The sequence below is a fragment of the Macaca thibetana genome, chromosome 16 (assembly GCF_024542745.1).
Source record: "Macaca thibetana thibetana isolate TM-01 chromosome 16, ASM2454274v1, whole genome shotgun sequence".
Classification (NCBI taxonomy): domain Eukaryota; kingdom Metazoa; phylum Chordata; class Mammalia; order Primates; family Cercopithecidae; genus Macaca; species Macaca thibetana.
The window spans coordinates 52,649,365-52,657,147 of NC_065593.1; the positions used below are offsets into that span (position 1 = coordinate 52,649,365).

The following is a 7,783-nucleotide window of genomic DNA, read 5'->3' on the forward strand; positions in this document are numbered from 1 at the left end:
GTAGAGATGGAGTTTCACCATGTTGGCCAGGCTAGTCTTGAACTCCTGACCTCAAGTGACCCTCCCACCTTGGCCTCCCAAAGTGCTGGAATTACAGGAGTGAGCCACCGTGCCTGGCAGCAGTCAAATCTTAAAGCCCCAAAATGATTTCCTTTGACTCCATGTCTCATGCCCAGGTCACACTGATGCAAGAGATGGGCCCCCATGGCCTTGGCAGCTCTGCCCCTGTGACTTTGCAGGATATAGCCCCCACTCCCGGCTGCTTTCACAGGCTGGCCTTGAGTATCTGTGGCTTTTCCAGGAGCAAGGTGCAAGCTGTCAGTGGATCTACCATTCTGGGGTCTGGAGGACAGTGACCCTTTTCTTGCAGTTGCAGCTCCACTAGGCACTGCCCCAGTTGGGAGTCTGTGTCAGGGCTTGCACCCCACAATATCCTTTCACACCGCCCTAGCAGTCCTTCTCCATGAGGGCTCCACCCCTGCAGCACACCTCTACCTGGACATCCAGTCATTTCCACACATCCTCTGAAATCTTGGCGGAGGTTCCCAAGCCTCAGTTCTTGACTTCTGTACACTCTCAGGCACAACACCACATGAAAGCTGCCATGGCCTAGGGTTTGCACTCTCTGAAGCCACAGCCTGAGGTGTACCTAGGCCCCTTTTAGTCATGGTTGGAGCAGCTGGGATAGAAGGGACAAAGTCCCCAGGCTGCACAGAGCAGGGGGGCCCTGGGCACAGCCCATGCAACCATTTTTTCCTCCTAGGCCTCTGAGCCTGTGATGGGAGGGTCTGCCACAGGAAGGTCTCTGACATAACCTGGAGAAACTTCCCCCCATTGTCTTCATGATTAACTTCATGACTCTTAGTTACTTATGCAAATTTCTGAGGCCAGCCTGAATTTCTCCTCAGATTTTTCTTTCTTTCTTTCTTTCTTTCTTTTTTTTTTTTTTTTTTTTGAGATGGAGTCTTGCTCTGTTGCCAGGCTGGAGTGCACTGGCACAATCTCAGCTCATTGCAACCTCCACCTCCCAGGTTCAAGCAATTCTCCTGTCTCAGGCTCCTGAGTAGCTGGGACTACAGGGGTGTGCCACAACGCCCAGCTAATTTTTGTATTTTCAGTAGAGACCGGGTTTCACCAGGTTGGACAGGATGGTCTCAATCTCTTGACTTTGTGATCTGCCTGCCTCAGCCTCCCAAAGTACTGGGATTACAGGCATGAGGCACTGCACCCGGCCTGGGTTTTTCTTTTCTACTGCATTGCAGGCTGCACATTTTTTGAAATTGTATACTCATTTTAACGTGTTTTTTTTGTTTTGTTTTGTTTTTTTTGAGACAGAGTCTCGCTCTGTCGCCCAAGTTGGAGTGCAGTGGCACCATCTTGGCTCACTGCAAGCTCCAACTCCCAGGTTCATGCCATTCTCCCACCTCAGCCTCCCGAGTAGCTGGAACTACAGGTACCCACTACCACGCTCAGCTAATTTTTTGTATTTTTAGTAGAGACGGGGTTTCACCCTGTTACTCAGGATGGTCTCAATCCCCTGACCTCGTGATTGACCCACCTCGGCCTCCTAAAGTGCTGGGATTACCGGCATGAGCCACCGCGCCTGGCTTTTTTTTTTTTTTTTTAATGGAGTCTTGCTCTGTGACCAGGCCGCAGTGCAGTGGTGTGATCTCGGCTCATTGCAACTTCTGTCTCCCAGATTCAAGCAGTTCTCTGCCTCAGCCTCCCAAGTAGCTGGAATTACAGGAGCCCGCCACAATGCCCTGTTAATTTTTGTATTTTTAGTAGAGATGGGGCTTCACCATCTACGCCAGGCTGGTCTTGAACTACTGACCTTGTGATCTGTTCGGCCTCCCAAAGGGCTGGGACAAGAGGCATGAGCCACTGCTCCTGGCTTGTTTCACTTTTACAACTGAATGCTGGCCAGATGCTGTGACTCATGCCTGTTATCCCAGCACTCTGGGAGGCCTAGGCAGGTAGATCACGACGTCAGGAGTTTGAGACCAGCCTGGCCAATATGGTGAAACCTTATCTCTACTAAAAATACAAAAATGAGCCTGGCGTGGTAGCAGGTGCCTGTGGTCCCAGCTACTTGGGAGGCTGAGGTGGGAGAATTGTTTGAACCCGGGAGATGAAGATTGCAGTGAGCTGAGATTGTGCCACTGCACTCCAGCCTGGACGACACAGGGAGACTCCATCTAAAACAAACAAACAAACAACTGAATGCTACTGGGCACGATGGCTCATGCCTGTAATCCCACCACTTTGGGAGGCTGAGGCGGGCTGATCACCTGACATCAGTAGTTTGAGACCAGCCTGGCCTACATGGTGAAACCCCATCTCTAATAAAAAGACAATTTTTAGCCGGGTGGGGTGGCAGGCACCTGTAATCCCAGCTACTCAGGAGACTGAGGCATGAGAATCACTTGAACCCGAGAGGCAGAGGTTGCTGTGAGCCAAGACCTTGCCACTGCATGCCAGCCTCGGCGACAGAGCGAGACTGTCTCAAAAAAATAAAAACAACAGCAGCAACAACAACAAAAACCTGTATGCTTTTAACACCCAAATCACCTCTTAAATGCTTTGCAGCTTAGAAATTCTGTAACCGCCGGGCGCAGTGGCTGACGCCTGTAATCTCAACACTTTGGGAGGCGGAGGTGGGAGGATCACCTGAGGGCAGGAGTTTGAGACCAGCCTAATCAACATGGAGAAACCCGGTCTCTCCTAAAAATACAAAATCAGCCGAGCGTGGGGGCACATGCCTGTAATCCCAGCTTCTCGGGAGGCTGAGGCAGGAGAATCGCTTGAAACCCGGGAGGCGGACTTTGGGGTTAGCCGAGATCGGGCCATTGCACCCCAGCCTGCTCAATAGGAGCGAAACTCCGTACGAAAAAAAAAAAAAAAGCAAGAAAAGAAACAAAGAACTTCTGTAACCACCGGGCACAGTGGCTCAGGCCTGTAATCCCAGCACTTTGGGAGGCCCAGGCAGGCAGATCACCTGAGTCCGAGAACAGCCTGCCTAACATGGCGAAACTCCAGTTTCTCTATAAAAATACAAAATTACCTGGGCGTGGTGGCGCAGGCCTGTAATTCCAGCTACTCCAGAGGCTGAGGCAGGCGAATCGCTTGAAGCCAGGAGGCGGAGGTTGCAGTGAGTCGAGATGGCGCCACTGCACTCCAGCATGGGAATCAAGGGCAAAACTCCGCCTCAAAAAAAAAAAAAAAAAAAAAAAAGGGAAAAGAAAACGGAAAAGAAAAAAAGAAAAAAGAAAAACAGAGAGAGAGAGAAGGAAAGAAAAGCCTCACAGAACTCTTCGTCTCTTTCGTTCTAAGCTTTTCCTGTTGAACAGCAACGAAGAGGAGAGAGCTTCCCCGCGGTTGCGGTGATTTACCAGGGCGTTTCTATTCAGTGGCTGACCGGCGGACAGGGAGGAGAGAGCGCCGGTTCTCTGGGGCGGCGCATGCAAATTCAAAATGGCTGCTTCTCCCAGGAGCTATGGGAATTAAAATTGAATGTGAATATTCCCAAAAACTTGAAACAGTCTTACTGATGCAACATTACTAATTACAAAAAAGAAAAGTATGTGAAACTAGAGAAGAGAGTACCGGCTCATGAGAATCAATGAGTAACCAAAAGGGCCAGGCCCTTCTCAAGGGAGAAAGGCTGCACATTCACGGTTACACGTAACCCTCAGAATGACATCTAAAACTTAAACAAACGATAAGAGTTCACACGTAGTCCACCTGCCCTCCCTGCAAGAGATCACGTCTTCTTTCGCCAGATGATAGATCAGGGTCGTGAATCCCTGCAAAGATGGTCACTGCTCTAGCCTGCTGCTCCAACCCGTCCATCCCCAGCTGTAGATTGAAGGCTTGAAGTTCAAAGGGTCCCTCTTCCGCTTTCTACGAACTGGTTCCTTTATTTTTATGTTTATTGATTTGGAATGGGGTCTGGCTCTGTCACCCAGGCTGGAGTGCAGCGGTGCAGTCACTGCTCAGCGCAGCATCCACCTCCCAGCCTCCATCCATCCTCCTGCCTCAGCCTCTGGAATAGCTGGGGTGCAGATACGCCCCAGCCCGAACAGGGTTTCACTAGGTTGCCTGGGCTCTTTCTTTTTGTGTGTGTGTGTGTTTGTTTGTTTGTTTCGAGACGGGGCTCCGGCTCTGCAGCCAGGGCTGCAGTGCAATGGTGTGATCTCACCTCACCTCACTGCGGCCTTCCGGGCTCCGGCGATCCTCCCAGTGTGCCCGGCCTGAAGACCGCCTTCAGAGAAAGAAGCAGGGGGAGTTTTGCGGAGGACAGACAAGATTTCTGGAGTTTGGAAAGGGTGAGAGATTGGGCCAGCAAAAGGAACATTCCGATCTTTATGTTGGGATGCAATTTATAGATACAGGGATGAGACCCAAAAGAGCCGGCAGAGATTTGTCATCACGGTTGCAAGGCAACTGCCGGTGGCTGATCCCGTAAACAATGTGCATACCTAGAACGGAGCCTACAGATGCATCAAGCATGAACGGCGGAGCCACGATGCTTGGACTCGAGTTCTGCTCCTGTGCGTTCCCCGATACATGGCTTATATTACCTGCACCGCAGTTTTTCCTGGGCAAACACAGAAGCGTGTCGCCGGTGCGTTGGCACCTGCCTTCAAGTGCCAGCTACTCAGCGGGCCGAAGAGGAAGAAGTTCCTACTAGAAGGACACATGGACACGTATGTGGATTTACAGTAGCAAAGACTTGGAACCAACTCGAATGCCCATCAACGATAGGCTGGATAAGGAAAACGTGGCACGTATACACCATGGAATTACTAGGCAGCCATAAAAAAGGATGAGTTCATGTCCTTCATTCTCAGCAGACTGACACAGGAACCGAAACCCAAACACCGCACGTTCTCACTCCTAAGTGGGAGTTGAACGGTGAGAACACATGGACACAGGAAGGGGAACATCACACACCGGGCCCTGGCGGGGCGTGGGGTGCAAGGGGAGAGAGAGCATTCGAACAAATACCCAACGCATGCAGGGCTTCAAACCTAGATGACTGGTTGATAGGTGCAGCAGAGCACCGTGGCACACGTACACCTATGTTCCAAACGTACACGTCCTGCACATGTACCCCAGAACTTGTGGGGGGGCGGAGGGGGATACCAAAAAGGGGGGGGGGGAGACAGAGAAAGAGAGAGAGAGAGAGAGACAGAGACAGAGAGACAGAGAGACAGAGAGAGAGAGAGAGAGAGAGAGAGAGAGAGAGAGAGAGAGAGAGTGAGAGAGAGAGAGAGAGAGAGAGAGAGTGAGAGAGAGAGAGAGAGGAAGGAAGGGAGTGAGTTCAATTCCGGGTGGATCCCATTCCCTTAAAAGGTCACCACCACTCGACTGCCAAGCTGAGATCTAACGACCTCCAAAGGAGTAGTCAGTCGGCTGCGGGGGGGTCGTAGCCTTCCCAAAGCGCTGCAGTCACAGCGTAAATGGAAGCGTGCCGCAAGGCCTACCGTCTGCCGCCCGCAGGTCAGAAACCCCACGGTACTCCAACGAGCAGTTGAGCCGGCAAGACGGCGTATCACAGATGCTTGGCGTGCAAGCCGCCCCGCCCATGTTCTCTCTCGCCCCTTCTACTTTTAGCAAACGCGTTGTATCCCCGGAGGGGGTGCACCGTTCCTGGAGGTACTGCAATACCAGGTCGATGCGTGGAGTGGACGGAGCAAGCTCCTATTCCATCTCCCTGCTCCAAAAAATCCATTTAATATATTGTCCTCGAATAGAGGACGTATCAGATATTAAACTGATAAGAACAGATACTACACTTGATCTTAGCCAAAAGGCCGAGAAGCGATGCCGTCGCCTACGCGCCCGCCGTCACCGTCCCACTCTCATCCACATTCAAGTCGCGGTGAGAGCCCCACCCGCGCTCCTTGCCCCATCCCCTCTGTCTCGTCCACCCCACTATGGACGCCGTTACACACTCGGGCTCATTTCTTATTCTCCACCTTTGAAAAGGGAAATCTTACACCCGTGCTTGGATCCGGCGTTCCCGGGCTTTCATTTCAAATTTGCATACCCCGCCCTTTCACGGAGGGCGCGGCCTCCGCGGTTGACTCCGCCCCCGGGGCCGCCTCTGCCTCGGGGAGCCGGGGCTCCGCTGGGGGCGACTTCCTGGTTTCTACCCAGCCAGCGCGAAGACAGAACCGAAGGAGACTGGGGGCGAAGGCGAGAGGGGTCTGTGGAAGACACCGCTCGGCGGAGAGCGGTCCACCTTTTCCTGGAGAAAGACGAGGTCCCAGGGCAGGAGCCCGGGCGGCGCCGGGCCTTTACTTCGTCACCAGCGGGCGGGGAGACCGGCCTCCTACCCGCCGGACGAGGGGCCCATTCCGAGTCAGGGAAGCCGAAGGCCTGGAGGCGCTTCCGGGAGCAGGGGCTGGAGTTCCTCTGCCGGGCGGGAGGCTGACACCAGACACCCGGCAGAGGGAGGCGGCGCGTGGGTGGCGAGGGCCCGGCAAGGATTCTCCCCAGCCCCTGTGCCTGCGTCTCCTGTGGCTTCTGTGCACGGACCGTGTCCTGTGCTGTGCAGGGAAAGCTGCCTCTCTGCTCGGGACGTGGATTCCTTTCACCTCCTCCTCGCCTGGCTACTCCTGACGCAGGTTGTCAGGACTCCGCTTGGGTGTCACCCGTCCAGGAAGCCTCCCTTAATTAAGGGCCCTGGGCACTCACCCCATACGTGACGAGCAGCCCTCCTATGTATTTCGTCGCACCCCCGTTGTTTATATCAACTATTCCACTCACCACCCTTCTGGGCAATCCTTTGTCTCCCCCTCTGAAATCCCATCACTGAGGGCTGGGACCCCTCCCCAGTACTTATCCCCGTTTGCAGGCGCTAGTCTGGTGCCTGGCGCGTGGAAGGCGCTCAGTAAACGTTTGTGGAGCGAAGAAACGACGCAAACGTGATGAGCACGACAGCCCGAAACAGAGAAGACGCAGTTAGGAGGTTACCGGCCCCGCGCGGGGGTAAAGGGGGAAGGTCGGGCTCGGGGTGGCAGGACACCAGAGGGCAGGGGTGACTGCCGGGGTGCTCTTGCGGGAGGATGGGCGTCAAGGCCCCCGGCAAGGTTGCGATAAAGTTTCTCTCCGAGGCACAGACTGCCGCCTGCGGGGTCAGCATTTACCTCTCCCTTCCTCCTTCCTAACCCAACTTCGGCGGAGAGCTGAGGGCTGAGGGCTTTAGGCGCATTACCTCCAACATTTATTTCACTCGACGGCCGAATTCCGTAAGAGGTGGGCCTTATCATTAGCCACGGCCGGGGTTAGGGTGAGGCCACTCCTCCAGGGCGGAATTTCAGGGGGTGCCCCCCCCCGCCCCAAACCCTTCGGCAATCAACACAAACTATAGTTCAATGCAATATATCTTACCTTGTGGGCGGCAAGCCACCCAGGGGCCGAGGCAAGAGACTGCAGGCACAAGCTGTTCCAGTATAATAAAGAAAAGAATCAGAATAAGAAAAGTTACACCAGAAATAGGATACAGATGTGATTATATACGACTATTACTAATCATTAGTTTGCAGCATTACTCTTTGTTCTATTGCTGTAAGAATCTCTGTTCTGTTGTTTTAACCTAGGGAAAACCGGGCCATAGAGAGTTAGCAGCTGGAGGGACACGGTGAGAGGTGACCAGAAGACAAGAGAGTGAGCCCTCGGTCACGCCCGGATAAGGGCCGCTTGAGAGCTCCTTGGTCTAGCGGTAACGCCAGTGCCTGGGAAGGCCCTCGTTACTTAACAGACCTTGGTCTAG

The 7,783-nt window shown here is 53.5% G+C and overlaps 1 non-coding gene across 1 annotated transcript; it reads right to left on the minus strand.

Annotated features, from left to right (window-relative positions):
* Positions 1-5,639: 5,639 nt before the first annotated feature.
* On the minus strand, positions 5,640-5,831 carry LOC126940086 (U2 spliceosomal RNA). Its single transcript, XR_007720603.1, has one exon. It is a non-coding gene; the product is annotated as a U2 spliceosomal RNA (small nuclear RNA).
* Between the last annotated feature and the right edge of the window lie 1,952 nt (positions 5,832-7,783).